The sequence below is a fragment of the Callithrix jacchus genome, chromosome 11 (genome assembly GCF_049354715.1).
Source record: "Callithrix jacchus isolate 240 chromosome 11, calJac240_pri, whole genome shotgun sequence".
NCBI classification, from domain to species: domain Eukaryota; kingdom Metazoa; phylum Chordata; class Mammalia; order Primates; family Cebidae; genus Callithrix; species Callithrix jacchus.
Genome location: NC_133512.1, coordinates 72,627,501 through 72,652,085, shown reverse-complemented (window position 1 = coordinate 72,652,085; position 24,585 = coordinate 72,627,501). Strand labels below are relative to the sequence as shown.

General features: G+C 37.3%; 1 protein-coding gene across 2 annotated transcripts in view; it reads right to left on the bottom strand.

Annotated features, from left to right (window-relative positions):
* Positions 1-24,585, bottom strand: part of GSAP (gamma-secretase activating protein) — a 251,535-nt gene that overhangs the window by 194,457 nt on the left and 32,493 nt on the right. Inside the window, exons 3-4 of one of the 2 annotated variants that reach the window (XM_078343041.1) lie at positions 1,758-1,842; positions 1,315-1,394 (exon numbers count right to left, since the gene is read on the bottom strand). The gene's annotated coding sequence lies outside the window, so the exon portion shown is untranslated. The remainder of the gene's footprint in view (positions 1-1,314; positions 1,395-1,757; positions 1,843-24,585) is intronic. The other variant, XM_035254005.3, reaches the window with a different exon arrangement.

The window sequence follows — 24,585 nt, the reverse complement described above, 5'->3', positions numbered from 1 at the left end:
CAGGCGTGAGCCACTGCGCCTGGCCAATCTGTGTATCTTTATATGGGTTAGAACCTGAAATATCTTCATAACAAAGCAGCTGCGAGCTATAAACATTATAGAACAAAGCAAAGAAGAAATACCTTATGCAAGAGCAGTTTTTGCAACAGAATCCCTAGAAATTTCAGATCTTGACAGTGGAAAATTATAGCACAGAACTGCCCAAAGATATGTTGACAATTTCTTTCCCTCTCTTTTTAAAAATACATTTTCCATATCTATTTTTTTAGATCAGACTTATTTTATTTTTTTTGAGGGGTTAATGTTTGAAAAGGTATTGAATTAAGACTGGGCACAGTGGCTCACACCTGTAATCCCAGCACTTTGCAAGGCCAAGGTGGGCAGATCACAAGGTCAGTAGTTTGAGGCCAGTCTGGTCAACATGAAGAAACCCCATCTCTAATAAACATACAAAAATTAGCGGGAAACGGTGGTGGACATCTGTAATTCCAGCTACTCAGGAGGCTGAGGCAGGAGAATCGCTTGAACCAGGGAGGTAGAGGTTTCAGTGAGCTGAGATGGTGCCATTGCACTCTAGCCTGGATGACAAAAGTGAAAGTTCGCCTCAAAAAATAAAAATAAAGGCGGGGTGTGGTGGCTCACGCCTGTACTCCCAGCACTTTGGGAGGCCGAGGCGGGTGGATCATGAGGTCAAGAGATCGAGAGCATCCTGGCCAACATTGTGAAACCCTAACTCTACTAAAAAATACAAAAATTAGCTGGGCATGGTGGTGCACACCTGTAGTCCCAGCTACTTGGGAGGCTGAGGCAGGAGAATTGCTTGAACCAGGAGGCAGAGGTTGCAGTGAGCAGAGATTGCACCACTGCACTCCAGCCTAGCAACAGAACAAGACTCGGTATAAAAATAAAATTAATTAATTAATTAAAATAAATAAATAAAAATTTAAAAAGAAAGAAAAGTTAGTGAATTAAGCACAAATTGAAATTGAGTTTGAACTTAGTTGATGCACATTTTTCTCAAAATAGATTTAGAAGGCAGAACACGAAGCATAAAAATAAATCATCTACTTCAGAGGAAACAGATGACTATCAGTCATTGTGTAAAAACTACAGAAACTTGATACAGTTCAACCTAACACTTAATATGCCCTCCTGTCAGGACCATTCATATACTCCTCTTTCTGTCCCACCTTCTGCCCCAGATGAAAAACAACCTCATTCACTCCTAATCAAATGACCAACTTGGCCTTTGGCCTTAGTAGGAAGTAAAAGCATCTCTTCCAGCATTGTATCAGCAGTATGTGACACACCTACCAGACCTGCGGCATAGTCTTAGGATGAGGAAGAAGTTTGTGGGTAGCCCAGGTGGGTAGAAAGGAGATAGAGAGAGCCACCTGTAAAGAACAATTGCATCTGATGTCACCTGTTCTTGGCTGAACCTGAATTTTATCAAGACCATAAAGTCCTCTGAGCCCTAGCTGGCTCACAACATATTTTTCAAACTAGTTTGTTTTTCTTTAATCACTAAGTCCACAAAAATTTTTACAACCCTTCTTGTCTGGTGGTAAATATTATATTAAACCATGTTTGTATGGAAATAACCTAATTTGGACATAGAAGAAACAGAACTGAATTAGTTGAACAACAGGTTTGCTTGGTTCTCACGGTTGCATTGCACAACTTGGGCAAGGCATATCATGACTTAAAGATTTTTATAATTCTACCCGGAAATACAGCCAGACCACCTAGGTACTTACAAAAGCAGTTCAGCCTCCACAACATAGGAATGATTTCTCTGACTTCATGACACCTGGCCTCTTGGATTCCATGACCATTTCTCAACTGGAGAATATATTAAATAAATTAGCACTTGATTTTTGGTAGTTTTATAAAGAAAATTTATTGTTTTTTAAATAAAAACAGAGTCCAAAATCATAGCTTAAAAAGAATGCATGCACACAAAGTTGAGAACACAGAAATGATCCAACAAGTAACAGTACCATTTGTATTTTGTTTGAAAAAAGCATATTTTAATTATTATGTATAAAAAATTTCACATTCCTAATAGAATAAAAGTGAAACATTCAAGACCTCCTTCTACCTTTTTTTTCTCTTTGAGACAGGTTCTCTCACTCTGTCACACAGACTGGAGTGCAGTGGCATGATCACAGCTCACTGCAGCCCCACCTCCCAGGCTCAAGCAATCCTCTCACCTCAGCCTCCCAAGTAAGTAGCAGGAACTACAGTCAGGTCCCACCACATCCAACTAATTTTTAAATGTTTTTGAGATGGAATTTCATTCTCGTTGTCCAGGCTGGAGTGCAAAGGCACTGTCTCAGCTTACTGCAACTTCCTCCTCCAGAGTTCAAGTGATTCTCCTGCCTATGTCTTCCAAGTAGCTGGGATTTCAGGCACCCACCATCACATCCAGCTAATTTTTTTGTATTTTTAGAAGAGACAGTGTTTCACCATGTTGGCCAGGCTGCCCTTGAACTCCTGATCTCATGTGATCTGCCTGCCTCGGTCCCTCAAAGTCCTGGGATTACAAGCATGAGCCAGCATGCCCGGCCTGTGAAACCCCTTCTCTACTAAAAATACAAAAATTAGCTGAGAGTGGTGGCTCACCTCCATAGTCCCAGCTACTCAGGAGGCTGAGGCAGGAGAACCACCGGAACCAGAATCTCAGAGTGAGCCATCACGCCACTGCACTCCAGCCTGGGAGACAGTGAGACTCCATCTCAAACAAAACAAAACAAAACAAAAACAGAAAAGAAAGGAGTCAGGAAAGTAGCATATTTAAAAATGAGTCTAACATTGTTATATAGAAATAATATAAAATTTACTAATTGTGAGGTTATCCTTCCTTGGTTCTCAGTATTTGCTAGGGTTTAGTTGTAGCAATGTTTCTGCTTTGACTTTTCACATTTAAAAATATACACATTTCACAGAAATATAAGAAAAATAAAAGCTTATAGATACAGTACAAATTAATTGGAGATTCCAGGAAAAAGCAATGAAAATCTTTAAAGGACATATAATCAGACCTATAAGAACAAATTTTAAAAACTGAGCTTACTGTTCTACTCTGCATTTCAGAACTATTAGCAAGAACTGTAATAAAATAGAAAACTTTTCAGGTGAATCCATGCAAATATTATTTATATAATCAAAGATAATTTGCACTATAGTATCTAATACTAATATCTAATACCAATAATAGAATTTGCTTTATGAATATAATCTGCTAAACCCTTTATTATTACTTCTAAATGTATTTCCTTTGTTTTGTTCATCTTTCAAAATTTACTTTAGATTCAGGGGGTACATGTGCAGGTTGGTTCCTGGATATATTGCATGATGCTGAGGTTTGGGGTACAAATAATCCAATCACCCAGGAACCTCCACCTCCTGAGTTCAAGCAATTCTTCTGCCTCAGCCTCCTGAGTAGCTGGGACTACAGGCACATGCCAATGCCACCATGTCCGGCTATTTTTGTATTTTTACAAAATACAAAATTTCACCATATTGGCCAAGCTGGTCTCAAAGTCCTGACCTTGTGATCTGCCGGCCTCGGCCTCCCAAAGTGCTGGGATTGCAGTATGTGGTTTTCTATTCCTGCATTAATTTGCTTAGGATGATCTCCCGTTGCACTCATATTGCTGCAAAGGACATGATGTTGTTCTTTTTAATTGCACTGTAGTATTCCACAATGTATATGTACATTTTCTTTCTCCAATTCACCATGGATGAGCACCTAGAATGATTTCATGTCTTTGATATTGTGAATAGTGCTGTGATGAACAAGTGAGACACATTGTATAGAATGATTTGTTTTCTTTTGGATATATGACCAGTAAAGGAATTGCTGGGTTGAGTGTTAATTCACTTTTGAGTTCTTTGAGAATTCTACAAACTGCTTTCCCCAGTGGCTGAACTAATTTACATTCCCACCAAAAGTGTATAAGCATTGCCTTTTCTCCACAGCCTCACCAGCATCCGTTCTTTTTAACTTTTTAATAACAGTCATTCTGATTGGTGTGAGATGGTATCTCACTGTGGTTTTTGTGTGTGTCTGTGTATTTGAGATAGAGTTTCACTCTGTCACTCAGGCTGGAGTACAGTGGCACAGTCTTGGCTCACTGCAACCTCCTCCCCCCGAGTTCAAGCATTTCTCCTGCCTCAACCTCCTAAGTAGGTGGGATTACAGGCACACACCGCCATGCTGGGCTAATTTTTTTCTATTTTTAGTAGAGATGGGGTTTTAACATGTTGGTCAGGCTAGTCTCAAACTCCTGACCTCAGGTGATCCACCTACCTCGGCCTCCCAAAGTACTGGTATTACAGGCATGAACCACCATGCCCAGCCCTCACTGTGGTTTTGATTTGCATTTCTCTAATGATCAGTGATGTGGAAAATTTTTTCATATGTTTGTTGGCCACTTGTCTGTCTTCTTTTGAGATGTCTGCTCATGTCTTTTGCCCATTTTTCAATAAGGTTTTTTGTTTGTTAAGTTCCTTACAGATTCTGGATATTAGAACTTTGTTCTGGATATTAGAACTTTGTTGGATGCATAATTTGTGAATATTTCCTCCCATTTGGTAGGTTGTCTGTTTACTCTGGTGATAAGTTTCTTTTGCTGTGTATAGTAAGCTCTTTAGTTTAATTAGATCACACTTGTCGATTTTTGTTTTTGTTGCAATTGCTTTTGAGGACTTAGTCATAAGTTCTTTCCCAAGATCTATGTCCAGAACAGACATTATAAACTATTTTATAATAGTTGTTTCTATTTCTGTGAAAAATGACATTGGTAGTTTCACATGAATAGCATTGAATCTACAGATTGTTTTGGGCAGTATGGCCATTTTAATGATATTAACTCTTTAAATCCATGAGCATGAATTGTCATTTCCATTTATGTGACCTGTGATTTCTTTTTTTTTTTTTTTGAGACAGAGTCTTGCTCTGTTGCCCAGGCTGGAGTGCAATGGTGTGATCTCAGCTTACTGCAACCTCCACCTCCCAAGTTCAAGCTATTCTTCTGCCTCAGCCTCCAGAGTAGCTGGGACTATAGGTGCGCACCACCACGCCTGGCTACTTTTTGTATTTTTTAAGTGCAGATGGGATTTCATCATGTTAGCCAGGCTGGTCTCAAACTCCTGACCTCAGGTGATCCTCCTGCCTTGGCCTCCCAAAGTGCTGGGATTACAGGTGTGAGCCACTGCATCTGGCCCTGTGATTTCTTACAGCAGAGTTTTGTAGCTCTCCTTGCAGAGACCTTTCACCTCCTTGGGTGTACTCCCAGGTATTTTATTCTTTTGTGGATATTGTAAATGGGATTGTATTCTTGAGTTGGCTCTAATTTTGAACATAATTATTGTATATAAATGCTACTGATTTTTGTACATTTAATCTTATATCCTGAAACTTTACTAAAGCAATTTTTCAGTTCCAGGAGCTTTTAGCAGAGTCTTTAGGGTTTTCTAGGTATAGAATCATATCATCTGCAAAGTGAGATAGTTTGCCTTTTTCTTTTCCTATCTGTATGTCTTTTCTTTCTCTCTCTTGCCTGACTGCTCTGGCTAGGATTTCCAGTATTATGTTGAACAGGAGTGGTGAGAGTGGGTATCTTTGTCTTGTTCTAGTTCTCAAGGGGAATGCTTCCAGTTTTTGCCTGTTCAGCATGTTGGCTGTGGGTGTCTCAGAGATGGTTCATTACTTTAATGTATGTTCCTTTGATGCCTCTAGTCTGTTGAGGGTTTTTTTTTTTTTAATCATTAAAGGATGTTATATTTTATCAAAGTTTTTCCATGTCTAAGGAGATAATCATATGGTTTTTGTTTTCAATTCTGTTTATGTGGTGAATCACATTTATTGATCTGTGTATGTTGAGCCAACCATGCATCACAGGAATGAAGCCTACTTCATCATGGTGAATTAGCTTTTTGATGTGGTATTGGATCTGGTTGCTAGTATTTTGTTGAGGATTTTTGCGTCTATGTTTATTAGGAATACTGGCCTGTAGTTTTCTTGTTTCCTTATGTTTTTGCCAGGTTTTGGTATCAAGGTGGTGCTGGTTTCATAGAATGTGTTAGGAGGGAGTCCCTCCTCCTCAACTTTTTGGAACACTTTCAGAATTCATAACAAGCCCTTCTTTGTATATCTGGAGAATTCAGCTGTGAATCCATCTGGTCCTGGGCTTTTTTTCAATTGGTAGATTTTTTTATTACTGTTTCAGTACTGAAACTGAATATTGGTCTGTTTGGGGTTTCAATTTCTTCCTGATTCAATCTTGGGAGGTTGTGTGTTCCAAGAATTTATCAATTTCTTCTAGATTTTCTAGTTTATGTGAGTAGAGCTGTTCACAGGAGTCTCTGAGAATCTTTTGTATGTCTTTGGGATCAGTTGTAATGGCACCTTTATAGTTTCTGATTATGTTTATTCTAAACTTATTTCTAAACAGGCCTGAAAGGAGGCAATATTAGCCCCAACTGCTAATACTGTTCAGTAAAAAGCATTTTATTATTTAATCAGTAGGTGCTTACTTTAAAAAGTAAATACTTGAGAAAAAAGTCTTTTTAAAATTATTCATATTTAAATTAAAAGTATTTAATTAGATAATCACTTTTCTCCACTCTTAATAGCTAATAAGTAGTTATTTTGATGGGGAATGTGAGGAAGAAGGATAAAATAAATTGGGAGTACTAAAATTTCCAGGAGTGGCCAGGCTGAGCTGGGCATCAGAGTGGGATTACTGTCACTTAAAGGGCATGGTGGGCACATTAACAGTTTGTTCTGGCACTTCACATGGCAGTAGCCATTCCCTTGACAGTTTGGTAAGGCTTCCTAGTAACTGAATTTTTGTCTAGCTTGTCCCAGTGGCACATCAGGCAGAGCCAGGAGAAATATAGTAGGATTATATATGGTAAATTCAGAGATGACCTTTCTGATTATAAGGATGAGAAACACTGAAACCAGCTCCTTACAGAGAGGGAGTTTGTGGAATCTGCAACCTGAAAGAGGCTCTCTCATAGGAATAGTTCTCTGATAGAAGGCAGCTTTGTGGCGTGTGTACACTTAACTAGACATGACTGAAGACAGTAGGGGAGAATGAGCTTTGCTTTGAATAAGAGGCAAAGAAGTTGTCTTTTTTAAAAATTAAATACCATGAGTAAAATATTCATTTCTGTCCAAAGCAAAAAAATACTCTATGACATTACAAATGGTTTTATTCTACAAGAGATCTAGTAAACAGACCATCTAGAGAAGCTTACAGTTCAGGCTTACAGATCTATTGATATTTCCTTTTAATGAGCAACTTCTTATAATTGTTTTAGATAACAAAAGTACTTCCAAATGGAAACTGGTAAAGAATAGGCTAATTTTGGGGAACTTCATACTCCTAAGATACACCTTTATGATTTCTCTAAATGCCCAGGGTGCCCTCAACAATTTTTAAGAATATAAAAATAGGGGAAGAGAGAGAGATGTGGTTGGGGAGCCCAGGAAAGCACAAACACCTGGATCTTGTTTACTTTGTTCACTGATGATTAGGACACTGCCAGCAACATCCTTCTCTCCAGGTATTCTCTGGAGAGAAGAGAATACAACATCCTTCTTTCTACAGCATCCTCTCCTTTACTTACTAAAATGTGAATGCCTACAACACACTCAGCAAAAAATTCAATTCAACTAATAATTTCACACCTTATCCTCATTTGAAAGCACATTAATATTATTGTACTTCACCACCAAGGCATGTGTATACCTATGTAACAATCCTGCACAAGCTGCACATGTACCCCAGAACTTAAAGTATAATAAAAAATATTGTACTTCAGTTTCTGCATCTGTAAAATTGGTGTGCTGGAGTAGTTGAAGAAACTAGATAATCTGTGAAGTCTCTTTCAATTCTAAGATTATAAGTTTCTGTGGTCTCTCCAGGCTGACAGTGCTGCTTTTGGACTATGGAGTTAGATCCCGGCTCTGCCACTTTTCTAGTGAACGACTTTGGGAGGTTGCCTAACCCCCTTTGGAAACAGCTTCCTCATGTCATTGCTATCGTTACCACACTCACTTGGTGCACTTTGTTGGCCAAGTTACTTGAGTCTGTTTCCTCATATATGAGGTGCTGTGAATGGGATTAAGAACACATAAAGATTAAGCATCCTTAATTTGAAATCCAAAATGCTCCAAAGTTTGAAACACCTGACCCCAAGTGATGAACCGCAGTAAAAATTCAGGCATACAAGGCAGAGTTTATTCAGCATCTCCAGGGGGAAAAAAGCCCCTTCCATCCCGCTTCAGCTGCAATATATATTTTCTGTGCATGCCCAAATACCTCCATGAAAGCACATCCATAAAATTTAGTAAAATGACTCGTGTAGGCTGGATGTGCCAATAACAGTTTCCCCAAAATGCCCTACATGTGGTAAAGATCTATATGCATTTGTCCCTGTGTTTTCTTGCTTATTCTCTACTCTGCGGTATAAAGATATTGTTGAAAAGTGCTCAAAAGGCCTGCAGATACCAGAAAAAGAGGAAGCATTTATGTTTATAGTATAGCACAGAAAGTCAAGCTTTTGGAGAAACTGGACAGTGGTGCAGATGTGAAACATCTTGATAGAAGAGTATGGTGTTAGAATGACCACCATATATGACCTGAAACAACAGAAGCATAAACTGTTGGAGTTCTATGCTAAAAATAATGATTAAAAATTAGTGAAAAACAGAAAACCACTGCATAAAACTAATGATTTTGATCATGTATTGAAAGATTGGATCCATCAGCAATGCAGTGAACACTTGCCACTTAAAATGTCATGTGATCATGTCAAATTGAAGGGAACTGTGAATATTCAATATATCTGGCTGCATTCACTTAAGAAAAGATACATTAATTTTTTTACAATTCGAGGTGATAAAGCATCTGCTGATCACAACGCAGCAATGATTGGAGAGCATGCCAAAGTTATTGCTGATGAAAATCTGACACCAGAACAAGTCTATAATGTTTATAAAACATCACTGTTTTGTGTTACTGCCCCAGGAAGACACTGACTACAGCTGATGAGATGACCCCTGTAGGAATTAAGGATGCCAAAGACAGAATAACTGTGCTGTGATTTGCTAATGCAGCATGCCCACACATTGTAAACTTGCTGTGACAGGCAAAAGTTTGTGTCCCTCCTACTTTAAAGGAGCGGATTTCCTACCAGACCATTATGCTAACTAAAGTGCAGATCACCAGGGACATATTTTCTGATTGGTTTCCCAACGTTTTGTACCAGAGGTTCATGCTCTCTGCAGGGAAGCTGAACTGGATGATGACCACAAGATTTTGTTATTCATGACCACTGTTCTATTCATCCTCCTGCTGAAATTCTCATCAAAAATGTTTATGCCATCTATTATCCCCAACATGTGACTATTAATTCAGCCATGTGGCCAAGATATCCTTAGATCAACAAAGAGTAAATATAAAAACACTTTCCTGAACAGTATTCTAGCAGCAGTGAAGACAGAGATGTGTGGGTGTGGAAGATTTGCAAAACGAGTTTAGCACGAAAGATGTCATATATGCTGTTGCCAATGCTTGGAAGACAGTGACTAAAGATACAGTTTTGCATGCCTGCAATCTCTAGCCTGTGACTATGTGAAGTGATGATGAACAAAGTAGTGACGTTGAGGGATTTCATATGTCAAGTTAGGACAAAATGGATGTCTGACCTCCTTATATGCAAAATAATATACCTTCAGAATTCAGCAAGCTGGGATAAGTGGATATCAAAGAAGCTTTTAACATTGACAATGAGCCTCCAGTTGTTCACTGACCAATGTTAAAATAGCTGAAATGGTTCTGGATCAAGATGATCACAGTAAGAGTGATGATGAAGATGATGTCATTAATGCCAAAGAAAAGGTGCCTATAGAAGGCATAGTTAAAATGTATGATGGATTATTGAAGGACTACAGCAGGATACATTCATAATTGAACAAGAAATCATGTCAGTTTATAAAATGAAAGAGAAAATGCTAAAACAAAAACCATTGTTTATGAGGCAGATAACTCTGGAGGAAATTTTTTAAAAAGCCATTTAGCAGATTACCTAATCATCCCTAGAGCACCCACTTCCTGGTCCTTCAGGTGCTTCTAATGTTTCTTCTCACCTAAAAAAATAAAATAAAATACAGTGTACAGTGACCTTTTATTTATTTATTTATTTTTTTTTTAAAATTTTTTATTGGATTTTAGGTTTTGGGGTACATGAGCAGAGCATGCAAGACAGTTGCGTAGGAACACACATGGCAGTGTGCTTTTCTTTCCTTCTCCCCTTCACCCACATTTGGCATTTCTCCCCAGGCTATCCCTCCCAACCTCCCCCTCCCACTGGCCCTCCCCTTTCCCCCCCAATAGACCCCAGTGTTTAGTACTCCCCTTTCTGTGTCCATGTGTTCTCATTTTTCATCACCCGCCTATGAGTGAGAATATGCGGTGTTTCATTTCCTGTTCTTGTGTCAGTTTCCTGAGGATGACGTTCTCCAGATTCATCCATGTCCCTACAAACGACACAAACTCATCATTTCTGATTGCTGCATAATATTCCATGGTGTATATGTGCCACATTTTTCCAATCCAGTCTATTATCAATGGGCATTTGGGTTGATTCCAGGTCTTTGCTATTGTAAACAGTGCTGCAATGAACATTCGTGTACATGTGTCCTTATAGTAGAACGATTTATAGTCTTTTGGATATATACCCAATAATGGGATTGCTGGGTCAAATGGAATTTCTATTTCTAAGGCCTTGAGGAATCGCCACACTGTCTTCCACAATGGTTGAACTAATTTACACTCCCACCAACAGTGTAAAAGTGTTCCTTTTTCTCTACATCCTCTCCAGCATCTGTTGTCTCCAGATTTTTTAATGATCGCCATTCTAACTGGCGTGAGATGGTATCTCAATGTGGTTTTGATTTGCATCTCTCTGATGACCAGTGACGATGAGCATTTTTTCATATGATTGTTGGCCTCATATATGTCTTCTTTTGTAAAGTGTCTGTTCATATCCTTTGCCCACTTTTGAATGGGCTTGTTTTTTTCCTGTAAATCCGTTTGAGTTGTTTGTAAATTCTGGATATCAGCCCTTTGTCAGATGGGTAAACTGCAAAAATTTTTTCCCATTCTGTTGGTTGCCGATCCACTCTAGTGACTGTTTCTTTTGCCGTGCAGAAGCTGTGGAGTTTCATTAGGTCCCATTTGTCTATTTTGGCTTTTGTTGCCAATGCTTTTGGTGTTTTGTTCATGAAGTCCTTGCCTACTCCTATGTCCTGGATAGTTTTGCCTAGATTTCCTTCTAGGGTTTTTATCGTGCCAAGTCTTATGTTTAAGTCTTTAATCCATCTGGAGTTAATTTTAGTGTAAGGTGTCAGGAAGGGGTCCAGTTTCTGCTTTCTGCACATGGCTAGCCAGTTTTCCCAACACCATTTGTTAAACAGGGAATCCTTTCCCCCTTGCTTGTTTTTGTCAGGTTTATCAAAGATTGTATAGTTGTAGATATGTTGTGTTGCCTCCGGTGCCTCTGTTTTGTTCCATTGGTCTATATCTCTGTTTTGGTACCAGTACCATGCTGTTTTGATTACTGTAGCCTTGTAGTATAGTTTGAAATCCGGTAGTGTGATGCCCCCCACTGTGTTCTTTTTGCTTAGAATTGACTTGGCTATGCGGGCTCTCTTTTGGTTCCATATGAAGTTCATGGTGGTTTTTTCCAGTTCTGTGAAGAAAGTCAATGGTAGCTCGATGGGGATAGCATTGATTCTGTAAATTACTTTGGGCAGTATAGCCATTTTCACGATGTTAATTCTTCCTAACCATGAACATGGAATGTTTCTCCATCTGTTTGTGTCCTCTCTGATTTCGTTGAGCAGTGGTTTGTAGTTCTCCTTGAAGAGGTCCCTTACGTTCCTTGTGAGTTGTATTCCTAGGTATTTTATTCTTTTTGTAGCAATTGTGAATGGCAGTTCGTTCTTGATTTGGCTTTCTTTAAGTCTGTTATTGGTGTAGACGAATGCTTGTGATTTTTGCACATTGATTTTATATCCTGAGACTTTGCTGAAGTTGCTTATCAGTTTCAGGAGTTTTTGGGCTGAGGTGATGGGGTCTTCTAGGTATACTATCATGTCGTCTGCAAATAGAGACAATTTGGCTTCCTCCTTTCCTATTTGAATACCCTTTATTTCTTTTTCTCGCCTGATTGCTCTGGCTAGAACTTCCAGAACTATATTGAATAGGAGTGGTGAAAGAGGGCATCCTTGTCTAGTGCCAGATTTCAAAGGGAATGCTTCCAGTTTTTGCCCATTCAGTATGATATTGGCTGTTGGTTTGTCATAAATAGCTTTTATTACTTTGAGATACGTTCCATGGATACCGAGTTTATTGAGGGTTTTTAGCATAAAGGGCTGTTGAATTTTGTCAAATGCCTTCTCTGCATCAATTGAGATAATCATGTGGTTTTTGTTTTTGGTTCTGTTTATGTGGTGAATTACGTTTATAGACTTGCGTATGTTGAACCAGCCTTGCATCCCCGGGATGAATCCTACTTGATCATGGTGAATAAGTTTTTTGATTTGCTGTTGCATTCGGCTTGCCAATATTTTATTGAAGATTTTTGCATCTATGTTCATCATGGATATTGGCCTGAAGTTTTCTTTTCTCGTTGGGTCTCTGCCGGGTTTTGGTATCAGAATGATGTTGGTCTCGTAAAATGATTTGGGAAGTATTCCCTCTTTTTGGATTGTTTGAAATAGTTTTAGAAGGAATGATACCAGCTCCTCTTTGTGTGTCTGGTTACAGTGACCTTTTAATCAAAACACAGCATCATAGGTGGAGAAGGCAAGCCTGCTGTTGCTTGTGGTTGCTGTTATTTAGCAGCCAGTACAGGTATTCTAGTGATACTACTGTGCGGTTTAGTTATCCTAAACACATTATTTTACTGTATTAATGGCAGGTCATATATTTTTACTATTAAGCATTTACAAGTGGATAAGTGTAAGAAAATTATAGTTCTTTGGTAGTAAATAAATTCAGAGTCAGGGATGCTGGTGATGCCAAACAACCACATATTTCCACATGAGTGGCTTAGATAGTGACACCTTTACTTTCTCATGGTTCAATGTATACTAACTTTGTTCATGCACAAAACTATTTAAAATACTGTATAAAATTACCTTTAGGCTATACATATATAAGGTATATATGAAACATAAATGAATTTCGTGTTCACACTGGGTCCTATCCCCAAAATATCCCAATTATGTATATGCAAGTATTTAGAAATCTGGAAAAATCGAAATCTGAAAGACTTCTGGTCCTAAGCATTTTGGATAAAGGTTATTCAGCATATAAAATCTATTACAAATGTCCACATAATGCCTCATACTGTCTCTCATAGGAGAGCCTCTGTAAAGTTAATGTCATCCTTTTTGCTTACTGTCTTTGGAGAGGTTCCTTACGTATTTCAAACTAATATCACACAAAATTTCCCACTAAAACAAGGGACAGGAGTAGAGAAAATAGTTAGGTTTATGCTTTGGAGTTAAATATAGGTCTTGCATTTCAACATTTTACTTTTCATTTTTTATTACCCATTATGATTAAAACCACCTGGCATGTATGTTAGCTGTCTGGGCTCCCAAAGCCAATGTTCAAAATAAATAATATTAACTTGACCAGAAACACCTGCTTTTATCAGAAATACAAATGGCTGGTTTAAATAGCCAGATAAATTTTATAAGAGTCTGAAACTTTCTAGATATTTTAAATCTCTTGCCTATTAGCAATATAAAATGTTTGTATTGCTAGCAATATAAAATGTTCTTCTAGAACTAGACTCATGTAGTTTTCTTTTTTTATTTAGACAACAAATATTTATTGAACAACTATAATATGAAAACGAGAATAAACATGCACATGAAGACCTCATTATGAACAAGCATGCAAAAAAAGGAAAGATCATTTTGTTACCAATTATTGTGGTCACAAAATAACTGTGACCATTTATTGTAGGCACAAAATAATTGTAACCAGTTATTGTGATCAATTATTTTGGAATTAGGATGTGTGTTTAAAGAAATAAAATGAGTGTGAATAATTCTGAGATGAGCTGTTAGGGAAAATGTGACTATAATTCATACCTATAATTTTGCAAACTGCATTTATTCCTGTTGCATCTTAAAACGAATGCTGTGCAGTTATTTCTATTTGACAGTCGTGGATGGATACTGGCCAAACATGCATTCACTCCAAATATAGCTTGCTAGTTACAAAAATAATTTTAAAGAATAATTTAGAAAACATACAAGTGAGTACTATACTTTACAAAAAATCTTTCTCAATGAGTATTTGAATAAATGGTAAAAAAAAAAAATCTGCCCCAAAGTTAATTATGTTTTCAAAACAAAATAATGTTTTAAAATGCCAGAGCAAAGAGGAAAAGAAGGGCCTTCATGGAGCTCTCAAGCTCTCTATTAGAGTCTCTGCAGGAAGAGCCATTCTACTAAAATGGCAACCTAAACCATCCCACAAAATTCTCATTTTCACTACCATGTTTTAATTTTCTCCATAAAATTTATCACAGCTGGCATAATATATGTGGTAGCTGATATGGTTTGGCTGTGCACCCACCCAAATCTCAACCTGAACTGTAATTCCCACAATTCCAATGTGTCCAGGTAGGAACCCGGTGGGAAGTATTTGGATTATAGGGTGGGTCTTTCCTGTGCTGTTCTTGTGATAGTCAATAAGTCTCACAAGATCTGATGGCTTTAAAAACAAAACTCTGCTTGCACAAGTTCTCTCTTTTCCTGCTGCCATCCATGTAAGATGTCACTTGCTCCTCCTTGCCTTCCACTATGATTGTGAGGCATCCCCAGCCATGTGGAACTCTAAGTCCAATAAACCTCTTTCTTTTGTAAATTGCCCAGTCTCAGTTACCAGCAGCGTGAAAACGGAGTAATAAGGTAAACTGATACCAGTAGAGTGGGGAACTACTGAAAAGATACCTGAAAATGTGGAATCAACTTTGGAACTGGGTAATAGGCAGAGGCTGGAACAGCTTGGAGGGCTCAGAAGACAGGAAAATGTGGGAAAGTTTGGAACTCCCTAGAGACTTGTTGAATGGCTTTGATCAAAATGCTGATAATGATATGGACAATGAAATCCAAGCTGAGGTGGTCTTAGATGGAGGTGAGGAACTTGTTGGGTACTGGAGCAAAGGTGACTTGATGTTTTGGCAAAGAGACTGGCAGCATTTTGCCCCTGCCCTAGAGATTTGTGGAGCTTTGAACTTGAGAGAGATGATTTAGGGTATCTGGCAGAAGAAATTTCTAAGCAGCAGAGCATTCACGATGTGATTTGGGTGTTGTTAAAGGCATTCAGTTTTATAAGGGAAGCAAAGCATACAAGTTTGGAAAATTTGCAGGCTGACAATATGATAGAAAGGAAAATCCCATTTTCAGAGGAGAAATTCAAGCCAGGTGCAGAAATTAGAGGGTTCAAGCAGATAAATGAAGTTATGTGACTTATAAAAGGACCATTGGATGCTTTGTGCAGAATAGATAGTACTGAGGCAAAGGTAGAAGAAGAAGACCAAGCAAAAAATGGTATAACCAAGAGATGATGATTATTTGAAGCTCGCAGTGGAAGTGGAAGTAGCAGGCAGTGGACTTCAATCTTTAGCATCTGAGGCAAAGACAACAAACAGCATTATAGAGAATGTTCAACCAGCTCCCACAATTACAGAAGGTCAGATCCCTGTAACAAATCCCTTTCTTAATAGAAGGAGAGAGGAGTTCGGGGGACAGGAATAGAAGATGGGGAGGGAGAGGGAATATTTATGTATATATTTATAATACATATTATATGTATGTATGTATGTATGTATGTATGTATGTATGTATGTATGTCTCCTCATAGTTCTACTCTCTGGATCCTGAATGATACAGGAAGTGAGGTAATAAAATAAAGATAATCTAATCACTGACTTGCTGGGAGTAGAGAAGTCTAAAGGAGATGGAAGAACTAAGCATGACTGGATTGTATGTCGGGATGGATGATGGTGGCATTCATGACTCGTAGTTTTGTTGAAGCTTTTTACTTATTAACTGCATATCTTCACCTTGCTATAGGTAAAAATTATCTATAGATTTCATGAAAATTTTAGTTGAATATAGAATTCAATATGTATATACTCAGAGAGTGAATTAATAGTAAGTATAACCCCTCCTTAGGTGGATATTCACTTTACATATAAATACTTAAGGATCATCTAAAGATGCAATAAATTCATGAAAATTCTAGGGCATGTACAGAATAGGCACATGTTATAACATCAGTAAATACTTGCTGAATAAATGAAAATCAGAGATTTCAGAAGATTTGTGAGTCTTAAAAATGTGTTGTATTCAATATTTTTGTTTGTTTACTATGTGGGATACTTTAAGAGGCACAGAAATTACTAAGTCTATTACTAGTCACATTACCATTACCCCAAAATGACAAAGTCCATTTACATTTCTTCAGCTTTTAGAGAAATCTATTGAACATTATGTTCTCAAACTTTTGCCAAAAGCCTATGTGGAAATGACCATGTGAAGAATGTTTTGATATTTTTTATTAAATTGCAATTTGATAATTGTGTTTGTTCAATGTCCTTAACAAGATCTGTGTGGTAAATTCTTCTTAAAGCTCAATGCTAGGCAATATTTATTTCTTCTTATCAATTAGTATGTTTCATTTTAGTAGTTGATAAGAACTATGCAATTTAAATTTCTCTTTTTACCAGAAGTCGAGAGTAAAGTATTCTACAATTTTTTTTTTTAGCTGGAGTCTCACTTTGTCGCCCAGGCTGGAGTACAACAGTGCAATCTCGGCTGACTGCAACCTCTGCTTCCTGGATTCAAGCGACTCTTCCTGCCTCAACCTCCCAAGTAGATGGGATTACAGGCACCTGCCACTACACCTGGCTATTTTTGAATTTTTGGTACAGATGGGGTTTCACCATGTTGGCCAGGCTGGTAACAAACTCCTGATCTCAGGTGATTCACCTGCCTCGGCCTCCCAAAGTTTTCTACTAAATTTTAACAGCTATTCATGATTAAGATTTCAGGTTAGTAATTCACTATCCCTACACCTTCCAGTTCCACCATTCTATTCATAAACAATGTTCTTTTCCCATTTTTTTTTAAAAACATACATCTCTACACTTCATTATAAACTACTTCAAATCTTTTTAGAATGAATACAGATAAATAATTATAGATTGTGAAACTTAATCTAAATTAAAATTTTCTTAATTTAGCAATTTAGTAATAAAAGCTAAAATTATGTCTGGGTACATAATATTAAAGCTTAAATATGAAGAAAACTCTTGATAAACAATACTCTAACAGAAGAGGTAAGTGCTAGGAATGTGTGTTTATTTAATAATCTACTGTCACACTGTAGTGGCAGCATAATGGTTATTAACATGTCAAACAACTCCAAATGGAAATATGTACACCATTAATAGGATGCCATGTATTTCAAATACTCAAGAAAATTTCTTTAGTCATTACTATGAATCATTTTATTTTACACCAAACTTTTCAAAAATCTAATTTTTTCCCTGGATTTATAATAGAAAAAAAAATAAATCTGATGTATTTCTGGGTGTGGTCTCTGAAATTTTTATCTGGATGTAGTCTTGTGAGTTTGATTTTGATTAACTGAATATTTGAAGCCATCTTGAAATATGATCCTTGTCTGTCCAAGAGCTATATAACTTTTTGTTGTCCTTGAGAAAACCCTAATGATTGCTTTATTGGAGCATTCTCCACAACTCAGCCTTAGTGACATGCATGTGTCAGAAAGACTTTAGGTACGGAAGACACTGTGTAAGAATCAGAGCACCTTTGTAGCCATACATAGACATTTCCATGATACTCTTTGGTTCTAATAAAGTTAGAAGCCAAATCTTCTAATCACATCATCTGTGAACTCTGAACTGGCTACATATGAGTAAGAGAATATCAAGCATTAATATTAATGGTGGGAAGTATAAATGCAAGAAGAAAAATGAGAAGACAGTGCCTTCTGAGTGCTGACACCAGATCATTTTTGGCCTCTCTTAAATTAGCTAAGCCTCTTCCCGGTCAGTTCCAAGTACACCATGAAAGAAGGCTAATGAATAATCTACTGATCATTTAATCATTTCATAAAAATTGAATCATCAAATCATCAAGTGATTGAAAATAAATGAATTACCTTCTTTTCCTCTTTGGCTTTCTATTCAGGAACCCATGTTATTTAAGCAACTCTATTCTCGCAAAAGGAAGTCAATCATACCTCTGACTTAGAAAATAATTTAAAGATGTATATGTGCTGAGAGAAGCATGCTGGGGAGGAATATCTGAAGGACATGTTATCAATTCATTCCTTTAGATAAGCAGTCACAGACATGGATCAGTTTAGCCCATGGAATTATTTTGTTTGACCCACAGAGTATTTAAAAAAATTTTAGCCAACACTGAAAAATTGAAATGTCAGATGTAGAAGATCTGGCAACAGTGTACTGGTATCCCCCACATGGTAACATCTGCTGGGGCTAAAAAATGGCTGCTGCTCCATTTAGCTAGGGCTGAGGTTTTCCAGTGGTCATAGTCCACACACAAACACACATATACACACTCTCTCTTTTTCACTTGCACATGTAAACCATCATCTCATAGATAGCAGGCTTTGCTCATTAAATTACCTGCCTGGCCCCTGTAGTAACCTGTATTTATGATTCCTACAAATATCCTAGTCAGTCAGACCAGCAGAGGACTTCATGCCAGGATCATATCATGCTGCTGTCATTTGTGTCAGTATAATTTTTACCGATTTCACCCAGGTGAAAATCGGTAAATGATCAGCCTATATTTAGGTATATTAGAAAATCTTAAAAACCCTGTATTCAACTATAGATAGCTTAGATGGCATGTTCTTTACAAAGCAGTATCTTTTGTGAGAACCTTTCTCTGAGAACCTTTAGAAGAAATTTTCTTTTGGCTTTAAGAGTATTAGCTACGCTTGTCCAAAGAAATTTGTTTGCTTTTCTCTCATAAAATGTGCATCTTGTGTATCTCAATAGCTTAGTCTCTTCTAACAGATTACTACAAAGTCCAGAGGCAAATTTGCAGCCCATTCTTAGCAAGTGTATAGTGCTCAATGGTATATGTGCACTCTTGGCTGCATTTTATAATAACTGTTGTTCTTTACTTCAGTCTTTTCTCTTACTATATTTAGAAAGTAACATCATATTTTAATAGAGGAAAATAAAAAGAAAAAAAGAGAAAAATCTAGGTAATTCCTTTTACTATTTAGTTTTTAAAGAAGAGTAATACATAGCAATAGTTGGAAGATTCAAATAGTATAGGGAATAAATTAAAAATCTTTCCCTCCCCTCCATTCCTTTTTCATAAAGGTAACCACTTGCAGACACACACACACACACACACACACACACACACACACACACACTCTTATATTTACATACCAAAGTATAGATACATCATCAAGGGAGCAAAAGAAGTTCCCTTTCACATTTTTAGCATTATATGAGAAATAGTTTAGGTATATTTTTAGAAATACTATTTTCTTGCTGTGAATGCTATATTTTCTAATAATTCACAGTACTAGATTTTTTTTTCAAGTGAAAGAAAGATTTCACAAAAATATTATTTATAGGACAATTAGGAAAATAAGAATATTTGATAGTACTAAAAAGTTACTCTTGTTTTTTGGATCTGCAAAATGACACTATGATTATGTTTCAATAGCAGAGTCCTTATCTTTTAGATAAATGTAATAAATATTTTCAGATAAAATATGCTACTTAGGACTTCAAATAATCTGAAGTACAGCAAAAACAAAATTAGTTGATAATTGCTGAAGAAGAACAATATATGTATGGGCTTTATTATACTGTTGTAGCAGAGCATATGTTTGAAATCTCCCACAATAAAAAGCTTAAAAACTTCATAGGTATATGACATTTATTTGAAATGTGATAAAATTGAGTTCTTAAAATATCATCTATAACTTCTCTGAATATGTATTTTTCATACTACCTAAGAAAAAGTTTTTCAAATTATAGAAGATACTAGTTTGCAATCCCAGAATGCATTTTTTAAGTAACTGTTTTGTTGAACTATAACTCACATACCATGAAAAATGCACCCTTTCAAAGTGTATCTCCAGTGGTTTTTAGTATTTACAGAGTTAAGCAACCATCACCACAATCTAATTTTAGAATATTTTCATCCACCCAGAAAGAAACCCCATGCCCATTAGTAGCCAGCACTGCAATTTAATTGCAATGTCACCGCACTGTCATCTGACTTTTTTTTTTTCAAGTGGCAATACAAAGCCTCTACTCTTCCGCACTGATATCTGATCTTTAAAGCACTTGTCCTATCAGAAGAGTAAGATCTCAACTGTGGCAATTCCTTTCTTCTTACCTCCTCATCACACCCACAACATAAGAAATACAGTCGCCTATAGTAGGCTGCAGTGAGTGCTTCCAAGTATAGGCTTCCTAAAAGAGGATGATGTAGGATGTGGCCCTATGTCACACACTGGCCAATAGAGTGTGAGCATACATGATACACAACATGTCTGAGCAGTAGTTTTTCAAGACATTGTGAGTTTTTACTAGCCCTCTTGTTTTCATTTGGTTAAAATGTCAACCTTAATTTCACTTGTGAACGTAGTTATCCATTGGTGGCAGCCTGGTTATTCAGTTGCGTGATTTTTTGGGTGGAAAGGGAATAGGAGTGTGAGGTGAGGGTGTCTGCTATGCTTTTCTCATTGAAAAAATAAAGTAAGTCATGCTTTTATCCTGGTTCCACTTTCTGTTTATAGGCTAAAGATGAAATTGTCATTATGCTGTGGAAATGCTTATATATTCTTTCCTTCCACTTTTTCATGAACAGCATATGGCATAGAGGGATTTTTGCTTACTTCTGGGATGTTAGAATGTTTACAAATGAACAACTATAATCAAAAGTGAATTTCAGGGTAAGCTGGTATGGCTTTTGTGGAAGGCAATTTGGTAGTATTTAAAAACATTTTTTAAATTATTCTTTAACATAAATTATAGAAATTTATTTTATGGAAATTTTACATTTATTCAAACATCTATAAATTAAGAATATTCACCAAAATGAAAAGATTTCAATGTCTTTCAATAAGGGTATCATTGAATAAGTTATGGCACATTCATATTGTCTATTATTTTGAAAAAGACATAGATTTATATATGCTGAAACATTTTTAAAACCCTGTATCATTTTCATATATTTACACAAATATATGTGTTCACATATATATGTATAGAGAGACATACATATAACATTCATAAATGTCATTTTGAAAACAGATTAAAAAGTATCTGGAAAAATCATATTAAAGCAGATTGGGCCAGGCATGGTGGCTCACACCTGTAATCCCAGAACTCTGGAGGCTGAGGCAGGCAGATCACCTGAGGTCAGCAGTTCAAGACCAGCCTGGCCAACATGGTGAAACCCTGTCAGTACTAAAAATACAAAAATTAGCCAGGTGTGGTGGTAGGCGCCTATAATCCCAGCTAGTTGGGAGGCTGAAGCAGAAGAATCGCTTGAATCTGGGAGGCAAAAGTTGCAGTGAGCCAAGATAGCACCACTGCACTCTAGCCTAGGATACAGAGTGAGACTCCATCTCAAATACAAAACAAAACAAAACAAAACTGAAGGAGAGGTTAAGAGATATTTTCACTTTTTATGTATTTTATGTTGTTTTTATTTATTTATTTTTGAGACAGGGTCTTGCTCTGTTGACCAGGCTGGAGTGCAGTAGTCCAAACACACCTCACTGCAGCCTCGACCTCCCAGGCTCAAGAGATCCTCCCACCTCAACCTCTCAAGTAGCTGGCACTATAGATGTGTGCCACCATGCCTGGCTACTTTTTTAAAAAAATATTTTTGTAGAAGCGGGGTTTCCCTATTTTGCCCAGGATGGTTTCAAATTCCTGGGCTCATGCGATCCTCCTTCCTTAGCCTTCCAAAGTGCTGGCGTTACAGGCATTAATCACCATGCTTGGCCTTTACATTCTCTAAAAAACTACTTATGGCTGGGCGTGGTGGCTCACGCCTATAATCCCAGCACTTTGGGAGGCAGAGGTGGGTGGATCACGAGGTCAAGAGATGGAGACCAACCTAGCCAACACAGTGAAACCCCGTCTCTACGAAAAATAAAAAAAAATTAGCCGAGTGTGGTGGCACGCACCTGTGGTCCCAGCTATTTGGGAGGCTGAGGCAGAAGAATCACTTGAACCCAGGAGGTGGAGGTTGCAGTGAGCCAAGATTGCACCACTGCACTCCAGCCTGGTGACAGAGCAAGACTCAGTCTGAAAAAAAAAAAAACAAAAACAAAAACAAAAACTATGAGTGTATTTTATTTAATTTTGTTCGTTGAAAATATATGTAGAAAGTGAATGACCACTGGCATGATCTGAGGGGGCTAAAAGCACTAAAGAAGAATTATTTTGTCTAAAGCAAAACAGTTAATTATAAATCAAGAAGCTATATAGAATGCAAGAAATTCTGAGGACAGTCTTAAGATTTTTTTTCTGGAAAGAACTATGAATGTTATATTGTAAGAGGCATTTGTATGGAGGTTAAGAGCACCAGTTGTGAACCCCGACTGCCTGTTTGAATTTCCAGCTTTGCCACTTAAAATATGTATTATCGGCCAGGCTTGGTTGCTCATGCCTGTAATCTCAGCACTTCAAGAGGCCGGGGAGGGCAGATCACAATGTCAGGAGATAGAGTCCATCCTGGCCAACAAGGCGAAAACCTGTCTCTACTAAAAATACAAAATTTAGACGGGTGTGGTGGCATCCACCTGTAGTCCTGGTTACTTGGGAGGCTGAGGCAGGAGAATTACTTAAACCCGGGAGGCTGAGGTTGCAGTAAGCTGAGACAGCACCACTGCCCTCCAGCCTGGCAATGGAGCCAGACTCTGCATCAAAAAACAAACAAAACAAAAAAACCCAAAACACATGTATTATCTTGACTTCTCTGTGCCTCAGACATAGAGATGATATCATCTCTAAAAGGAAGATGATAATAATAGTACCTATCTCATAGAGTTCTTGGGAAGATTAGAAAAGTTAACACAAAAAGTACTTAACACAGCCCTTGGTCAAGCTGTGTTTTGTATGTTAATATGTATACACATATGTGTGTTATACATTGTAAGTAGTATTTATAATATTTATAATTATATATTATAGAATAATATACATATTATAATAAGTATGTTGTGAGTGAACTCAGCACAAACACTGTAAGGAAATTGTACCCAAAGTCAGCTGGCTCTGACATAGTGATGACTCCAGAATTTACAAAGAAGAGAGAGACATAAAAACAGCAAATATGGGCTGGGCATGGTGGCTCACCCCTGTAATCCCAGCACTTTGGGAGGGCAAGATGGGTGCATCACCTGAGGTCAGGAGTTTGAGAGCAGCCTGACCAATATGGAGAAACCCTGTCTCAACTAAAATCACAAAAATTAGCTGGGCTTGGTGGTGTGTGACTGTAGTCCCTGCTACCCGGGAGGCTGAGACAGGAGAACTGCTTGAACCTGGGAGGCGGAGGCTGCAGTGAGCTGAGGTCGCTCCATTGCACTCCAGCCTGGGTGACAGAGTGAGACTCCATCTGAAAAACAACAACAACAACAACAAACCAGTAACATGATTCTATGATTGCACACAAACACACTGTTTTTATCTAAGTAAATTTGAAGTGATTAAGCGATCGGGGGAATTCTAATAGATTTTAGGGTCTTCAAGTTTTATTACACAGCAAGCTCATTTCTATTTAGATAGTATGTTCACTTCTTTAGATAGTATTATATTTAATATGGCTAGGTGAGGGCTGGCAGTAGGAAGGCCTCCTCCAGCCACTCCTTAGCACTACCTTGTCACATTGGGCAAATTATTTTAATTTCCTGAAGCCTCAGTTTCCTCATCTGTAAAACGATGTTGGACTATATAATTTTAAGAAGTTTCACCCAACTTTCAGATTCTATAATTCTGGTTTTTTGTGACATCCAAAATTCAAATGAGGAAAACATTAGTTAGAAGGGCATGGTTATTAATTATGATTTGTAAATGCAATATATATATATATTCTGGATTTTAAAGATGCTATTAATTTTACATTTCCATTAATAGAAGGGAATAGTATTGTGAATCATCCAGAAAAGCATAATTTATAAGTCACTTACATTTTGCTTTAGACTATCTTAAAGTATCAGATAATTTCTGAGCAAATACAATTTTTATCATCTTTTATTTCAATATTAAAATGATTCTCCATTCTCTAAGTGACATTGTAGGCAATATGATAAACCTGTGAGTGTTTTGCATAAAATAAAAAAATGTAGAAAGGTAAAAGTTGGCTTAACCTAGAAATTTACTACCAAAAATTGCAAATATCTTGTTCCTTGTTGAAAAATAACCATGAAT